Source organism: Triticum dicoccoides, chromosome 2A, assembly GCF_002162155.2.
Source record: "Triticum dicoccoides isolate Atlit2015 ecotype Zavitan chromosome 2A, WEW_v2.0, whole genome shotgun sequence".
NCBI classification, from domain to species: Eukaryota; Viridiplantae; Streptophyta; class Magnoliopsida; order Poales; family Poaceae; genus Triticum; species Triticum dicoccoides.
In genome coordinates this window covers 733,728,254-733,746,635 of record NC_041382.1, presented here as the reverse complement: position 1 = coordinate 733,746,635, position 18,382 = coordinate 733,728,254, and the positions used below count along the sequence as shown (strand labels likewise).

The 18,382-nt window shown below is 43.4% G+C and overlaps 1 pseudogene; it reads left to right on the top strand.

The window, feature by feature from the left end:
• The first annotated feature begins 2,114 nt into the window (after positions 1-2,114).
• The window catches only part of LOC119358246, a 21,652-nt pseudogene continuing 5,384 nt past the window's right edge, over positions 2,115-18,382 (top strand).

Genomic DNA, 18,382 nt, shown 5'->3' with positions numbered 1-18,382 from the left:
TTGTTGTGCCCAAAGGTGACCTTCGTAAAGTGATCAGGAACGAGGCTCACAATTCTCTCCTCTCTATCCACCCTGGGAGCACGAAGATGTATCAGGACCTCAAGCAGGCTTATTGGTGGACTCAAATGAAGCGCGAGATTGCTCAGTTCGTGAATGAATGTGATGTCTGCAGAAGAGTGAAGGCAGAACACCAAAGGCCCGCTGGTCTCCTCCAACCTCTTGCCATTCCAGAATGGAAGTTTGACCACATTGAGATGGACTTCGTGACTGGGTTTCCAAAGTCCAAACGTGGCAATGATGCTATATTCGTTGTCATCGACAAACTCACTAAAGTGGCTCACTTTCTGCCTATCAAAGAGTCAATCACTTCAGCTCAATTGGCGGAACTCTATACCTCTCGAATTGTCTCTCTGCACGGTATTCCACAAGTGATCTCTTCAGACCGTGGCAGCATCTTTAACTCCAAGTTTTGGGATTCTTTTCAGAAGGCCATGGGCACCAACATCCGCTTCAGCACTGCTTTCCATCCTCAAACTAGCGGTCAAGTCGAGCGTGTCAACCAGATTGTTGAAGATATGCTTAAGGCTTGTGTGATCTCCTTCGGCATGAAGTGGGAGGACTGTCTTCCATATGCTGAATTCTCCTACAACAATAGTTTTCAAGCAAGTTCGGGCAAGGCCCCATTTGAAATTCTGTATGGCAGGAAGTGCCGTACCCCTCTCAACTGGTCTGAAACCGGTGAACGTCAACTTCTGGGAAATGACTTAATCACAGAGGCAGAGGAAATGTGCAAAGTCGTTCGAGATAACCTCAAAGCAGCCCAATCCCGCCAGAAGAGCTACTATGATAGTAAGCATCGTGATTTGGCTTTCGAGATCAAAGATCATGTTTACCTCCGCGTCTCTCCAATGAAAGGTACTCGTTGCTTCGGTATCAAAGGGAAGCTTGCCCCTAGATACGTGGGACCTTTCAAGATCGTCAGCAAGAGATGCGATCTCGCCTATCAACTCGAGCTTCCTTCAAACTTTGCAAATGTGCATGACGTGTTCCGTGTCTCTCAGCTCCGAAGGTGCTTTAAGACTCCTGACCGCACCGTCAACTTCGAGGACATTGAGCTCCAAGAAGATCTCTCTTATTGTGAGCACCCCGTTGCTATTCTTGAAGAGACTGAACGCAAGACTCACAACAAGTCAATAAAATTCCTCAAAGTCAAGTGGTCACACCATTCCGACCGTGAAGCTACCTGGGAACGCGAGGATCACCTCTGTTCTGAATACCCAGCGTTCTTTCAGTCCTAGATCTCGGGACGAGATCCTTTCGTAGTGGTGGAGTGTTGTAACACCCCGGATATGATTTTCCCAATATGTACTCCAACTCTTGCTATTTCCAGCGTTAAGTTATTTTATTTTCTTGGGTTCGGGTTTTTGCCTCCATGTGTTGTTGTCGTTGTCATGCATCTCATATCATGTCATCATGTGCATTGCATTTGCATACGTGTTCATCTCATGCATCCGAGCATTTTCCCCGTTGTCCGTTTTGCATTCCGGCGCTTCGTTCTCCTCCGGTGGCCATTTCTACCTTTCTTTCATGTGTGGGGATTGAACATTTCCGGATTGGACCGAGACTTGCCAAGCGGCCTTGGTTTACTACCGGTAGACCGCCTGTCAAGTTTCGTACCATTTGGACTTCGTTTGATGCTCCAACGGTTAACCGAGGGACCGAGAAGGCCTCGTGTATGTTGCAGCCCAACACCCCTCCAAGTTGGCCCAATACCCACCAAAACCCTCTCCATCATCTAGAGCGTTCGATCATGATCGCGTGGCCGAAAACCGCACCTCATTTGGACACTCGTAGCTCCCTCTACCTCTATATAAAGACCCCTCCGAATTTCTCCTTCTCCTTCCCCCCGAAACCCTAGCTCCACTCATCATCGCGCACCGCCGGACAAAACTGCCACCGACGGACACGTCCGGATCCACCCCGCTGCCTCCACGTGGCGCTCCACCATTCGCCCACGCCCCCGTGGCCACATCGCCGCCTCCCGTGCCGCGGGCCCGCAAGGCCCGTGCGGGGCCCTCCCCGGCCCGACAGCGCCGCCCGCCTGCCGCATCACCATGCCGCCCGCGCCTTCGTCTTCTTCGGCCGCGGCGCCCCAGCGCTGCCTCGCCTCCATCGCCGGCGGCCCGCGCCACCACGCCGCGGCGAGCCCCGCCAGCGACCGCCTCGTCCTTGGCGGTAGGAGCCACGCCGCCACCGGCCTCCGCCCCGACGTCCTCGCTCCGGCCGCCCTCGTCAACTCCGGCGAGCAATCCGGCCATCCTCAAGTCCGTGTCGCTGCTACAGTAACCGGATCTAGATCTAGAATTTGGATCGGTTGACCTTTTTGCCTGAAACCCTAATTATTTAGGTATGTTCATTGCATCATAACTTTGCATCCGTAGCTCCGTTTTGGGCATATAGCATATCAAAATGTTCATCTCAGAGAGAACATCATTTCATCTCATTGCATCATTTTTATTTGAGTTCATCTTGATGCCCGAAATGCTATTAGAAGAATGCTATTTGAGATAATTGTCAGATCTGCTGCTCCAATTAGATATTTGTCATTTTTGCCATGATTTTTGTGTGCATGATATGCCCTTGAGCTCTACATGAGTTTTGCTATATGTTTTGCCATCTATCCAGAGGTTCAACCCATGTATTTTTGTGATGTGTGTGGTTACTACCACAAGCTTGCAATGTGGTGCATTCGTTAATGCTGATTTCAGGGACTTACCATTTCCACTAAGTCCTTGATCTGTTTATCTCAATATGCCATATGTTCATGTTATTTCCTAGTGATCCGTGCCTCTTTTGAGGATGGTCAGTAAGGATGTTTTGTTAATCTTGTAGTGCTCTATCCATCCATGTCTTTGTTTGCAATTATGGAGCACCCTAGCTTGAGTCAATCGAGCTCTACTTTTGCCATTTCGTGAATCTGGGCAGGTTGTCTACTTGTTAGCAATTTTGCCGAGGATGTTGTAGTTGATCCGTGTATGCTATGCTATTGTTCTTGCCATGTCTAGCTTGTATAATGTGTATTATTGATGGTTGTATGCATAGATTGTCATGACTTGCTCTGTAGTGAGTGCATCGAGCTCGCAAACATGCCTACTTGATATCTGATTTGCATGCTCCAGTTTTTCACCAAGTCTGTGATCTGAATATGTTTTTGCCATGTTCACATGCTTGCAAATGTATTTTATGATCCCTTTTGGCTCAAGGTCACTAAGGAACTTTTGTTAAGCTCTTTGAGTAGCTCCATGCCATGCTTTACTTTTCCATGTTCAGGTCCTGTAGCATATAGTTTTTATGCTCCAAATTGTGCTACCTGATCTGAAATTCCAGACAAGTGTTAATTTCATTAAGTCTGAAATCTGTTTACCAAATGCATTTTTGCCATGCTTATTTGAACCTGTAAATGGATGAATTGGCCGTAGCTCAGTGTTCCTCTTTTGTTAAGCATCATGAATGGATCCCTGCCATGTATTTTGATGCCATGTTTGGGTGCTGTAGCATGTTGATCTGGATGCATTTAGATGGCTACTTGCTGCAAATCGCACACCGTTGTCATATTTGAATTGCTTGCCATTTCCAAACCGTAACTCCGATTCCGGCGTTCTTTATATCGTTTTCAAGCGATTTCATCTCACCTTTCCAGTGGCACACTTGGATTTCCAAGTTGAGGCCAGGTTCATGCATTCCTTGTCAAATCTTGCATATGCATCGCATATCGCATCCCGCATAGCATACCTTGTTTGCATCTTGTTGTTTGAGTTTGCACGTGGTTGATTGTGTCCTTGTTGCTTGTTTGTCTTGTTTGGGTAGAGCTGGGAGACGAGTTCGCTAATGAGGAGACCGTTGAGTTTGCTTTCGAGGATCCAGTCAACTCTGACAACTTTGCAGGCAAGATGATCATACCCTCGAAATCACTACTATCTTTGCTTTGCTAGATGCTCGCTCTTTTGCTATGCCTATGCTATGATGCCTACCACTTGCTTTTCATGCCTCCCAAATTGCCATTTCAAACCTCTAACCCACCATGTCCTAGCAAACCGTTGATTGGCTATGTTACCGCTTTGCTCAACCCCTCTTATAGCGTTGCTAGTTGCAGGTGAAGATTGGAGACCGTTCCTTGTTGGAACATTATTTACTTGTTGGGATATCATTATATTATCTTTTTATCTTAATGCATCTATATACTTGGTAAAGGGTGGAAGGCTCGGCCTCTCGCCTAGTGTTTTGTTCCACTCTTGCCGCCCTAGTTTCCGTCATATCGGTGTTACGTTCTCGGATTTTGCGTTCCTTACGCGGTTGGGTTATAATGGGAACCCCTTGATAGTTTGCCTTGATTAAAGCTTTTCCAGCAATGCCCAACCTTGGTTTTACCATTTTCCACCTAGCCTCTTTTTCCCTTGGGTTTCCGGAGCCCGAGGGTCATCTTATTTAAACCCCCCCGGGCCAGTGCTCCTCTAAGTGTTGGTCCAAACAGAGCCACTTGCAGCGCCACCTTAGGGCAACTCGAGGGTTGGTTTTAGTAGTACGTAGTGTTCATCTGAGTGTGCCCTGAGAACGAGATATGTGCAGCTCCTATCGGGATTTGTTGGCACATTCGGGCGGTGTTGCTGGATTTGTTTTAACTTGTCGAAGTGTCTTGTAGAACCGGGATACCGAGTCTGATCAGAATGTCTCAGGAGATGGTCTATTCCTTCATTGACCATGAGAGCTTGTCATGGGCTAAGTTGGGACTCCCCTGCAGGGATTTGAACTTTCAAAAGCCGTGCCCGCGGTTATGGGCTGATGGGAATTTGTTAATGTCCGGTTGTAGATAACTTGAACCTTAACTTAATTAAAATGATTCAACTGTGTGAGTTACCGTGATGGTCTCTTCTCGGCGGAGTCCGGGAAGTGAACACGGTGTTGGAGTAATGCTTGCCGCAGGTTGCTCTCTAGTTATTCGTTCGCGCTTTGCCTTCTCTTCTCGCTCTCTTTTGCGAACAGGTTAGCCACCATATAAGTTAGTCGCTTGCTGCAGCTCCACATATTTACCTTGCCTTACCTATAAGCTTAAATAGTCTTGATCGCGAGGGTGCGAGATTGCTGAGTCCCTGTGGCTCACAGATTACTTCCAAACCAGATGCAGGGCCTGATGACTCCGTTCCAGATGACGCGCCTGAGCTCAAGTGGGAGTTTGACGAGGGAACTCGCCGTTACTATGTGTCTTTTCTTGATGATCAGTAGTGGTGCCCAGTTGGGGCTATCGGGACCGTGTCGCATGTTGGGTTGATCTTTCATTTTGGCGCCGTAGTCGGGCCATGAGTGATTGGTTGATGTAATGCTATTTATGTACTCTGATTGACGTGGCGAGTGTAAGCCAACTATGTATCTCCCCTTTTATTATTTATATATATATATATATATATATATATATATATATATATATATACTACATGGGATGTTGTGAAGATTGCCTAACTTGCGACATTGCTTTCAATGCGGTTATGCCTCTAAGTCGTGCCTCGACACGTGGGAGATATAGCCGCATCGAGGGTGTTACATGTGGGCCCCTGATGTTGATTATTTTGCCAATATTTTTTATAAATTCCAAAAATATTCTCTATGAAGTTTCAGGTCATTCCGAGAACTTTTATTTCTACACAAAAATAACACCATGGCAATTCTACTGAAAACAACGTCACCCCGGGTTAGTTCCATTCAAACCGTGCAAGTTAGAGTTCAAAACAAGGTCAAAAGTGTTTGGAAAAGTAGATATGATGGAGACGTATCAACTCCCCCAAGCTTAAACCTTTGCTTGTTCTCAAGCAATTCAGTTGACAAACTGAAAGTGATAAAGAAAAACTTTTACAAACTCTGTTTGATCTTGTTGTTGTAAATATGTAAAGCCAGCATTCAAGTTTTCAGCAAAGATTATGAACTAACCATATTCACAACAACATTTAGGTCTCATGTTTACTCATATCAATGGCATAATCAACTAGCGAGCAATAATAGTAAATCTCGGATGACAACACTTTCTCAAAACAATCATAATATGATATAACAAGATGGTATCTCGCTAGCCCTTTCTGAGACCGCAAAACATAAATGCAGAGCACATCTAAAGTTCAAGGATTGACTAAACATTGTAATTCATGGTAAAAGAGATCCAGTCACAGTCATACTCAATGTAAACTAATAGTAATGCATGCAAATGACAGTGGTGCTCTCCAGCTGGTGCTTTTTAATAAGAGGATGATGACTCAACATAAAAGTAAATAGATAGGCCCTTCTCAAAGGGAAGCAGGGGTTTGTACAGGTGCCAGAGCTCGATTTTGAAATAGAGATAAATAATATTTTGAGTGGTATACTTTCATTGTCAACATAACAACGGAGAGATCTCGATATCTTCCATGCTACACACATTATAGGTGGTTCCCAAACAGAATGGTAAACTTTATACTCCCCCACCACCAACAAACATCAATCCATGGCTTGTTTGAAACAACGGGTGCCTCCAACTAACAACAATCTTGGGGGAGTTTTGTTTGCAATTATTTTAATTTAAGCATGGGACTGGGCGTCCCGATTACCAACCACTTTCTCGTGAATGAGGAGCGGAGTCCACTCCTCTTGAGAATAACCCACCTAGCATGGAAGATATAGACAGCCCTAGTTGATACATGAGCTATTCGAGCATACAAAACAGAATTTCATTTGAAGGTTTAGAGTTTGGCACATACAAATTTAATTGGAACGACGGGTAGATACCGCATATAGGAAGGTATGGTGGACTCATATGGAATAACTTTTGGGGTTTATGGAAGTGGATGCACAAGCAGTATTCCCGCTTAGTACAAGTGAAGGCTAGAAAGAGACTGGGAAGCGGCCAGCTAGAGAGAGACAACAGTCATCAACATGCATTAAAATTAATCAACACTGAGTGCAAGCATGAGTAGGATATAATTCACCATGAACATAAATATCGTGGAGGCTATGTTGATTTTGTTTCAACTACATGCATGAACATGTGCCAAGTCAAGCCACTCAAATCGTTTAAAGGAGGATACGTCCCTATCATACCACATCACAACCATTTTAATAGCATGCTCGCATGCAAGGTAAACCATTATAATCTCCTAGCTAATTAAGCATGGCATGAGAAACTATAATCTCTAATTGTCATCGCAAACATGTTTCATTCATAATAGGATGAATCAGGAACGATGAACTAATCATATTTACAAAAACAAGATAGGTTGAGTTCATACCAGCTTTTCTCATTTCAATCAGTCCATCATATATCGTCATTATTGCCTTTCACTTGCACGACCGAACGGTGTGGATAATAATAATAGTGCACGTGCATTGGACAAAGTCGGAATCTACAAGCATTCAATACAAGGGAGAAGACAAGGTAATATGGGCTCTCGGTTAAATCAACAATAGTGCATATGAGAGCCACTCAACATTTTCGTCATGGTCTTCTCCTCTCGACCCCCAAAGAAAAGAAACGAAACAAAACTATTTACACGGGAAAGCTCCCAACAAGCAAAAGAAGAACGAGAAATATTTTTGGGTTTTCTTTTAGTTACTACTACAGGCATGGGAAGTAAAGTAGCTAAAAGCTACAACTAAATTTTTTAGTTTTTATTAAGGTTTTTCAAACACACAATAAGAAGGCTTAGAAAAGAATTAAGCTACCATGGATAGTACAATGAAACAGTATGAGCACCAAAAATTCTCACGAGTGTGTGAAGATGAATGTAATGTCGGTGAGAAATACGTACTCCCCCAAGCTTAGGCTTTTGGCCTAAGTTGGTCTAGGGCCATGGCTCAAAGCTGCCCTCTCTGGTGTACGAAGGAGTGTCCTCTGGATGCCACAGGTTGGCGATCTCCTCCGGATCCCACTGATAAACAGACTGTCAATAAGGATCAAGGGGTGGCTCGGGCTCAGGCTCTGGAGCTGGTGTCAAGCTCCAGTATGCATGAACGGCCTCCGGCAAAACGAGGTACATGCCTGAAAATATCTTAACATGCAAGGTAATAATCTCACAGTAATTTTTATCAAATATCAATTTATATTTAAGCATCTTCTTCTTATCTTTAACAATGAAATCATGTGCTACCATACTCTTATAATCTGGAAAAATAGGGGGCAGCAACTTTTCCTATTTCTCATAATGCCTAATAGGTATCCTAAAGTGTGCAGCAAGGCGCGAAGCAAAGATGCCTCCGAAGATGGGACCCTTTGTTCGGTTCAGATTTAATCGTTTAGCAACAATAGCGCCTAAACTGAAAGTGGTATCACGTAACAAAGCATGGCGCAAAATAACAATATCCGGGGTGCTGAGATTTCAACTGTTCCCGCGACCAATCAAGCATCTACTAGCAAATATTGCAAAGTAACATAGAAAAAGAAAATGTATGCTAGTAATTCTTGCATCGGAAACTTTCCTCGTTTCCCCTACAGTAATTGTATCAATAAACCCCTCCACATCATTACGATGTGGTTCCTCTATGCTGCCTGCAAAGGGGATCTTACAGACCCGGCAAAAATCATATAGTGACATCTCCTTAACCTCGTCATATAAATGGAATTTCACTGAAGGTGGTGATTTCTTAGCATGAAAGTAGAAATTTTGCATGAAAATATTAGTGAGGAGGAGATACTGTTCGCGCTGGTCGCGAAGGAAGTCGATGAGGCCTGCATTCTTAGCCAAATAATAAAAGTCCTCATAAATCCCGGTTGCTCTCAAGAACTCATCACAAGGCCATTCGCATGACCGAACCTCCATAGTGCGACGGAGATTATATTTGGGATTCTTATTCTCTTCACTTTGCTTATCCTTCGAGCTTCGGCTCGAAGAGCCCCTCAACACTCTTTTCATCATTTTCTTTCTTTGAAAAATTTCTAAAATTTTTAGTGACTCAAAATAAAAGTGAACCAAACTCAACAAGATTGATAGCAACCACTCCTACAAGTGCCTAGAGGCCGTACCATGCATTAAAACTACTTTTGACCATATAAATTTGACATGCAAGCTCAAGGACAGGGTCACCTAAGCAGCAAAAATTTGCAATAAATAAAGCACTAGAACAAAAACTAATTGGACCATTGGAGGAGTCACATACCGAAGAACAATCACCGAAGCAGTTTTGTGAATGGAGCTTTGAGCTAGGAGATCGAAAATGGCAGCAAGATGAGCTTGAACTCGGGTTTGAGCTGGTGGATGATTTTTTTTGGAGGAAGACGAAGTGTGTGGGTGCAAGAATAAGTGGAGGGGGCCCACGTGGGCTCCACGAGGCAGGGGGCATGCCTAGGGGGTGGGCGCACCCTGGACCCTCGTAGTCAGGTGGTGGATTCCCCAGGTGTGTTCTCAGTGCCAAATATTCTTAAATATTCTAAAAAATCATATAAAATTTTTAAGACATTTGGAGAACTTTTATTTTCGGGGTATTTTTTATTGCAAGGATAATTCAAAAAACAGATAGAAATACTATTTTTTTCTTTATTTAATCTAAATAACAGAAAGTAAAAGGAGGGTACAGAGAGTTTTGCTTTCTAACTTCATCCATATCATGCTCATCAAAAAGGAATCCATTAACAAGGTTGATCAAGTCTTGTTAACAAATTCTTTTCGAACAACATGAAATCAGAGAATTTTTGAACAACACTAAGTTACCTCAACAGGGATATTCACGTCCCCAACAATAAGAATATCATATTTCTTCTTGACAGTAGGAAGAGGAAATTCAAAACCTCCAATAGTAAACGTTGAAGTTTTTCTAATAGAATTAATGCTGTGGACTTGAGGTTGTTTCCTCAGAAAGTGTACCGTATGCTCATTACCATTAACATGAAAAGTTACATTTCCTTTGTTGCAATAAATAATAGCCCCTGTAGTATTCAAAAAGGGTCTACCAAGAATAATAGACAGACTATCGTCCTCGGAATATCAAGAATAACAAAGTCCGTTAAAATAGTAACGTTTGCAACCACAATATGCACATCCTCACAAATACCGACAGGTATAGCAGTTGATTTATCAGCCATGTGCAAAGATATTTCTGTAGGTGTCAACTTATTCAAATCAAGTCTACGATATAAAGAGAGAGGCATAACACTGACACCGGCTCCAAGATCACATAAAGCAGTTTTAACATAGTTTCTTTTAATGGAGCATGGTATAGTTGGTACTCCTGGATCTCCCAGTTTCTTTGGTATTCCACCCTTAAAAGTATAATTATCAAGCATTGAGGAAATTTAAGCTTCTTGTATCTTTCTTTTATTTGTGACAATATCTTTCATATACTTAGCATAAGGATTCATTTTAAGCATATCAGTCAAATGCATACGCAAAAAGATAGGTCTAATCATTTCAGCAAAGCGCTCAAAATCCTGATCATCCTTTTTCTCGGATGGTTTAGGAGGAAAAGGCATGGGTTTCTGAACCCATGGTTCTCTTTCTTTACCGTGCTTCCTAGCAACAAAGTCTCTCTTATCATAACATTGATTATTTGATTGTGGGTTATCAAGATCAACAACAAGTTCAATCTCTACATCATTGTTATTGCTAGGTTGAGCATTAGTATGAACATCATCATTAACATTATCACTAGGTTCATGTTCATTACCCGATTGTGTTTCAGCATCAGAAATAGAAATATCATTGGGATTCTCAGGTGTGTCAACAACAGGTTCACTAGAAGCATGCAAAGTCCTACCATTTTTCCTTTTCTTCTTCTTAGAGGAACTAGGTGCATCAACATTAGTTCTCTGAGAATGTTGCTCAATTCTCTTAGGGTGACCCTCAGGATACAAAGGTCCCTGTGTCATTTTACCCCCTCTAGTCACAACTCTAACAGCATTATCATTTTTCTTATTATCTAATTCATTGAGCAAATCATTCTGAGCTTTAAGCACTTGCTCTACTTGAGTGGTAACCATAGAAGCATGTTTACTAATAAGTTTAAGTTCACCTTTAACTCTAGACATATAATCACTCAAGTGTTCAATCATATACGCATTACGTTTCACTTGTCTACCAACATAAGCATTGAAGTTTTCTTGTTTAACAATAAAATTATCAAACTCATCCAAGCATTGGCTAGCAGGCTTATTACGAGGAATATCACCTTCATCAAATCTATAGAGAGAATTTACCTTTACTACCTGTGTCGGGTTATCAATACCATGTATTTCTTCAATAGGTGGTAAATTCTTGACATCTTCAGCTTTAATACATTTTTCTTTCATAGATTTCTTTGCCTCTTGCATATCTTCAGGACTGAGAAATAGAATAACCCTTTTCTTCGGAGTTGTCTTAGGAGTTGGTTCAGGAAGTGTCCAATCATTTTCATTACTCAACATATTATTCAATAGCAATTCATCTTGATCAATAGTTCTTTCCCTGAAAACACAACCAACACAACTATCTAGGTGGTCTCTGGAAGCATCGGTTAGTCCATTATAAAACATATCAAGTATTTCATTTTTCTTGAGAGGATGATCAGGCAAAGCATAAAGTAATCGGACAAGCCTCCCCCGAGCTTGTGGGAGACTATCTTCTTCAATTTGCACAAAATTATATATTTCCCTTAAGGCAGCTTGTTTCTTATGAGCGAGGAAATATTTAGCAGAGAAGTAATAAATCATATCCTGGGGACTACGCACACAACCAGGATCAAGAGAATTAAACCATGTTTTAGCATCACCCTCTAATGAGAATGGAAATAACTTAAGGATAAAGTAATAGCGAGTTTTCTCATCATTAGTGAACAGGGTGGCTATATCATTTAATTTAGTAAGATGTGCCACAACGGTTTTACATTCATAGCCATAAAAAGGATCATATTCAACCAAAGTAATTAACTCACGATCGACAGAGAGATCATAATCCTTATCGGCAATATAGATAGGTGAAGTAGCAAAAGCAGGGTCATGTTTCATTCTAGCATTCAAGGATTTATCTTTCAGCTTAGCTAACAATTTCTTAAGATCATATCTATCATTGCAAGCTAAAAAGTCTCTATCAGTTTCTTCATCCATAACATAACCCTCAGGCACAACAGGCAATTCATATCTAGGGGGAGAATCTTCATCATCACTTTCATCAATATTATTAGTTTCAATAATTTCATTCTCTCTAACCCTAGCAAGTTGTTCATCAATAAATTCACCTAATGGCACAGTATTATCTAGCATAGAAGTAGTTTCATCATAAATCTCATGCAAAGCAGAACTGGCATCATCAATAACATGCAACACATCAGAATGAATAGCAAGTGTAGGTGTCACAAGTTTACTCATAACAGAAGGTGAATCAAGTGCATAGCTAGATGGCAGTTCCTTACCTCCCCTCGTAGTTGAGGGATAAATCTTGGTTCTTTCATCTTTGAAGTTCTTCATAGTGATCAACAGATATAAATCCCAAGTGACTCAAAGAATAGAGCTATGCTCCCCGGCAACGGCGCCAGAAAATAGTATTGATAACCCACAAGTATAGGGGATCGCAACAGTTTTTGAGGGTAGAGTATTCAACCCAAATTTATTGATTCGACATAAGGGGAGCCAAAGAATATTCTCAAGTATTAACAGTTGAGTTGCCAATTCAACCGCACCTGAAAGACTTAATATCTGCAGCAAAGTATTTAGTAGCAAAGTAATATGGAAGTAGCGGTAATGGTGGCAAAAGTAACAGTAGCAGTATTTGTAGTGATTGTAACAATGGCAACGGAAAAGTAACTAAGCAAAGATCAATATGTGAAAAGCTCGTAGGCAATGGATCAATGATGGATAATTATGTCGGATGCGATTCCTCATGCAACAGTTATAACATAGGGTGCCGGGGGAAACTGATCCACGAACACCTATGGGGCCGGCGGACCGGGCCCCTTTCGGTTCGGTGGGGGGCGGAGATAGCACGAAGAGCGGATCGAGGCGAAGCACACGAGCAGTTTACCCAGCTTCGGAGCTCTCCGGAGAGATAACACTCCTACTGCTACTTGTCTGGTTGTATTATCTTGTGTTCTTGCTCTCGAGAGAGAGCGTGGTGTTTTCTAGGCTACGAATGAATCGAAGCGAACTGTCCAAACCCCCTCTACGTTGCGCATGGGCCTCCTTTTATACACTAAAGGGGTCACCGACAGGTGGCAACGCAGAGGAGGGTATAAACGTAAAAAGTGAGGTGGTTGGTACAGTTGCTTGTACAGTGCACCCTACCTAACCCTGACGGCAGGGGACAAGGGCATTAAAGGCCCGTCTGAGTCGCCCAAACAGTGCAGAAAAGGACCATTAGGGGCGCCACCGTTCGCCACGATGGCGATCTTGTCAGCTTCGCATGCCACTGCGCACCGCTGGCTGCACAGCCTCCCGCCACGCGCGCCTGGAGAGGCCCCCAGAGTGACACGTTGGTGGATGCGTTGGAGCACGGGCACAGAGTAGCCGCCTGCCGCGGCAAGCGCCTTGCCGCTGATGTTATCTTGTCGGGTCCGGAAGCTTGTCGCTCTCCGGGCCTCGAGGTACCTTGGTTGGTCTTCCCGGCAAACTCCTCTTGCCGGGGCCTTGTTTCCTTGCCGGAGCGCGTGGCGCGTCGCGGCAAGTTCCTTGGAGTGCCTTGGTTGGCCTTCCCGGCAAGCTCCTCTTGTCGGGGCCTTGTCTCCTGAGCTTAAATACTTTGTTCTTGAATGGCTCCAAGGGAACCATGGAGGATCTTGGCGTTCGCCCGGTAAGCCTTGCCGCGGGGTGCTGCAACTGCCCGTGCACAAGTTCGGAGTACTAGGGTACCCCTATTCTAGTACACCGACATAGGGTGACACAGAACTAGCTCCAGTTCATCAATGTAATGTAGGCATGTATTCCGAATATAGTCATACGTGCTTATGGAAAAGAACTTGCATGACATCTTTTGTCCTACCCTCCCGTGGCAGTGGGGTCCTATCAGAAACTAAGGGATATTATGGTCTCCTTTTAATAGAGTACCGGAACAAACTACGGTCATCATCGGGAGTGGTCCCGATTATTGTCACTTCAGGGTTACCGGATCATGACACATAGTAGGTGACTATTGAATTGCAAAATAGGATCAAGAACTCACATATATTCATGAAAACATAATAGGTTCAAATCTGAAATCATGGCACTCGGGCCCTAGTGACAAGCATTAAGCATAGCAAAGCCATAGCAACATCAATCTCAGAACATAATGGATATATACTAGGGATCAAACCCTAACAAAACTAACTCGATTACATGATAAATCTCATCCAACCCATCACTGTCCAGCAATCCTACGATGGAATTACTCATGCACGATGGTGAGCATCATGAAATTGGTGATGGAGGAAGGTTGATGATGACGATGGCGACAGATTCCCCTCTCCGGAGCCCCGAACGGACTCCAGATCAGCCCTCCCAAGAGTGATTAGGGCTTGGCAGCGGCTCTGTATCGTAAAATGCAATGAATCCTTGTCTCTGATTTTTTCTCCCCGAACGTGAATATATAGAGTTGGAGTTGAGGTCGGTGGAGCCTCAGGTGCCCACGAGACAGGGGGCGCACCCAGGGGGGTGGGCTCGCCCCCACCCTCGTAGATAGGGTGTGGGCCCCTGGTGTTGATTCATTCGCTATTATTTTTTATAAATTCCAAAAATATTCTCCGTGAAGTTTTAGGTCATTCCAGAACTTTTATTTCTGCACAAAAATAACACCATGGCAATTCTGCTGAAAACAGCGTCAGTCCGGGTTAATTCCATTCAAATCATGGAAGTTAGAGTCCAAAACAAGGTCAGAAGTGTTTGGAAAGGTAGATACGATGGAGACATATCAGCTCGCGTGAAGAAAGAGGTCGGTCGGCGTCCGTGGCGGCTCGCATGCAAAAAGAGGTCGGTCATTGCATCGTGGCGGAGGGTAGCAACGCATGCAGGTAGGCTAGCTATGTGCATGCATAGTAGGCTAGTTGGACTTGTCATGCATGCATAACAGGCTTCTATCGGTGCGGTGCATGCATGGCCCAACATTCTAACCACGGCCCAATGGGCGAACAGCAACACCGTCCGACGCGACCCCACTCATCATGTCCGGGCGACACAGTCAGCGCGGCCCCACTAGTCGGAGTTAACGGTCAAAGCACTGACCCGATGGCATCCACCGTTTGTGACCATTTCTATGGGTTTTAGACAAGAGAGTGGGGAAAAGTGAGCAAATGTTAATAGTATGTGGATGAATGAGTATGGCAAAGGAGCCAGGGGCACAAATGTAAAAATCCCTTAGTTATTTGCTGCAGCTTTCTTCATGTCAAGTATCAGTTCCTCAAACCATGAGATCATGCCACTCTTGGATACCAGAGGAATACTTTGTGTGCTATCAAACATCACTTTGTAATTGGGTGATCATAAAGGTACTCTATAGGTATTTTCAAAGGTGTTTGTTGGGTTGCATGGATTGAGACTGGGATTTGTTGCTCCATGTGACGGAGAGATATCCCTAGGACCTTTCGCTAATATAACATCACAACAAGCTTTCAAGCATGTGACTAATGAGTTCAGTAATGGGATCTTGTATTACGGAACCAGTAAAGAGACTTGCCGGTAATGAGATTGAACTAGGTATGGAGATACCGACGATCGAATCTAGGGCAAGTAACATATCACCGGACAAAGGGAATTGCATACAGGATTGATAGAATCCTTGACATCATGGTTCAACTGATAAAGATCTTCATGGAATATGAAGGAACTAATATGGGCATCCAGGTCCCGCTAATGGTTATTGACCGGAGAGGAGTCTTGGTCATGTCTACATGATTCTTGAACCTGTAGGGTCGCACACTTAACGTTCAGTAGCGCTAGGGTAGTATTGAGATATTAATAGTGGAAATTATGAAGGTTGTTTGGAGTCCTGGATGGGATCCGGAATGTTACGAGGAGCTCCGAGATAGTCCAAAGGTAAAGATTTGTATATGGAAAGTTGTTATCGGGGTTCCAGAAAAGTTAGGTTTTTTTGGTATTGTACTGGGAAGCATCCAGAAGGTTACAGAGGACTCCGGAGGGTCCGGAAGTCCGTAAAGGGTTCCACCACATCCCATACAGTAGCATGGGCTGGAGGGGGCACCCTAGCCTTTTTGGGCCAGGTGCATCAGCCCCTACAAGGCCCATGCGCCTGGGGAAGGGAAACCCTAAGGGGGAGGCCCCTCCACTTGGCTAGGAGGGCACTCCTCCCCCTTGGCCGCCGCCCCCTTCCTTGGGAGGGGGATAGGGATATACCTCCCCTCCCTCACCCTTATATATAGTGGGAAGACGCAGGGGGCATCCAACCCTTCTGCGCTTGCCCTGTTTCTCTACTGTTACTCCTCCATGTTCAGTCAGCGTTCGGTGAAGCCGGAATTCCGTTGACACCACCACCACCATGTCATTGTGTTGGTTCAGATCTCATCTACCTCCTCTCCCTCTCTTTTTGGATCAAGAAGGAGAGGACGCCACCGAGCCGTACGTGTGCTAAACTCGGAGGTGTTGTCTGTTCGGCACTAGATCGGATTGGATTGCGATTGGATCGTGAAGAGTACGACTACATCAACCGCGTTACGACGCTAATGCTTTCAGTCTACAAGGGTATGTAGACACACTCCCCTCTCATTTCTATACTTCTCCATAGATAGATCTTGGGTGTTCATAGGAAACTTTTTTATTTTCGTGCTTTGTTCCCCATCAGTGGTATCATGAGCTAGATCTATGCGTAGATGTATATGCACGAGTAGAACACAATGAAGTTGTGGGTGTTGATGTTCATATTGCTCACTTCCTTTTTCTTATTTGGACTAGGTGTTATTGTGGGATGAAGTGGCTCGTACTAACCTTACTTTCCACACACAAGAGACCGGTTCCACTAACTGACATGCAACTTGTATTGCATAAAACTGGCATTGCGGGTGTCTGTCTCTCCTACTTTAGTTGAACCTGATTTGACAAAGGCGGTCCTTGCAGAAGGTTAAAAGGTAACTTGAATATAACCGTTGTAGTTTTTCTTAGATAAGAACGGTTCTTACAGTTTTCCCTAGCAGCCACGGAAAAATTGCAACAACAAAGTATTGGAAGTCTAACTTGTTTTTGTCGGGTATGTTGTGAAGTTGTATGGCCAAAACGTGATGTGATATATGTTGATGTATGAGATGATCATGTTTTTTAATAGGTTAACGATGTGCATGTCGATGAGTACAGCAACCAGCCGGAGCCAAAGGGTTGTTTTTAATTTATTGTATGACATGTGTGTCAATGATTTAACGCCATGTAATTGCTTTACTTTATCGCTATGCGTTAGCAATAGTTGTAGAAGCAATAGTTGGTGGAGGAAACACGTGACGACAGAATGATGGAGATCATAGTGTTATGCCGGTGACGATGGAGATCATGCCAGGTGCATTGGAGATGGAGATCAAAATCACAATATGATAATGGCTATTTCATGTCACATATATCTATTACATATGATGTTTATCTTTTATGCATCTTATTTTGCTTAGGATGAGGTAGCATTACAAGATGACCCCCTTCACTTAATTTCAATATAAAAGGTGTTCTCCCCAAGTATGCACCATTGCAAAAGTTTGTCTTTCAAAGTACCTCGTGATGATCGGGTGTGATAGACTCTACGTTCACATACAACGGGTGTAAACCATTTTTACACATGCGGAATACTTGGGTTAAACTTGACGATCCTAGCATGTACAGACATGGCCTCGGAACACAGAGGAATGGAAGGTCTAACATGAGTCATATAGTAGATATGATCAACATGGAGATGTTCACCATCGATGACTACCCCATCTCACGTGATGATCGGACATGGGTTATTTGATATGGATCATGTAACACTTAGACAACTTGAGGGATGTTGATTTAAGTGGGAGTTCACTAGTAATTTGATTAACTGAACCAATTATCATGAACATAGTCTAAATGTTTTCGCAAATTATGTCAAGCTCTCTTGGTAAGTGGAAATCGGTAAGGAAAATTTTATATTACGTGCTGAAATTTATTGTCACTTGTTACTATGGAAGACAATCCTTTAAGGGGTTTGTTCGGGGTATCTTCACCTCGATCGGAAGCACAAAGAGTTGCCCCTCAACCTACTACACCTACTGAAAATATTAGTTATGAGATTCCTTCGGGTATGAAAGAGCAACTACTAGCTAATTCTTATGCAGGAGACGGAAGAACACATGCCGATATGCATTTGATACATGTGGATGAAATTTGTGGATTGTTTAAGCTTGCAGGTTTGCCCGGAGATGAATTCAATAAGAAGGTTTTACCTTTATCTTTGGGGGAGAAATCACTTGAAATTGGAAT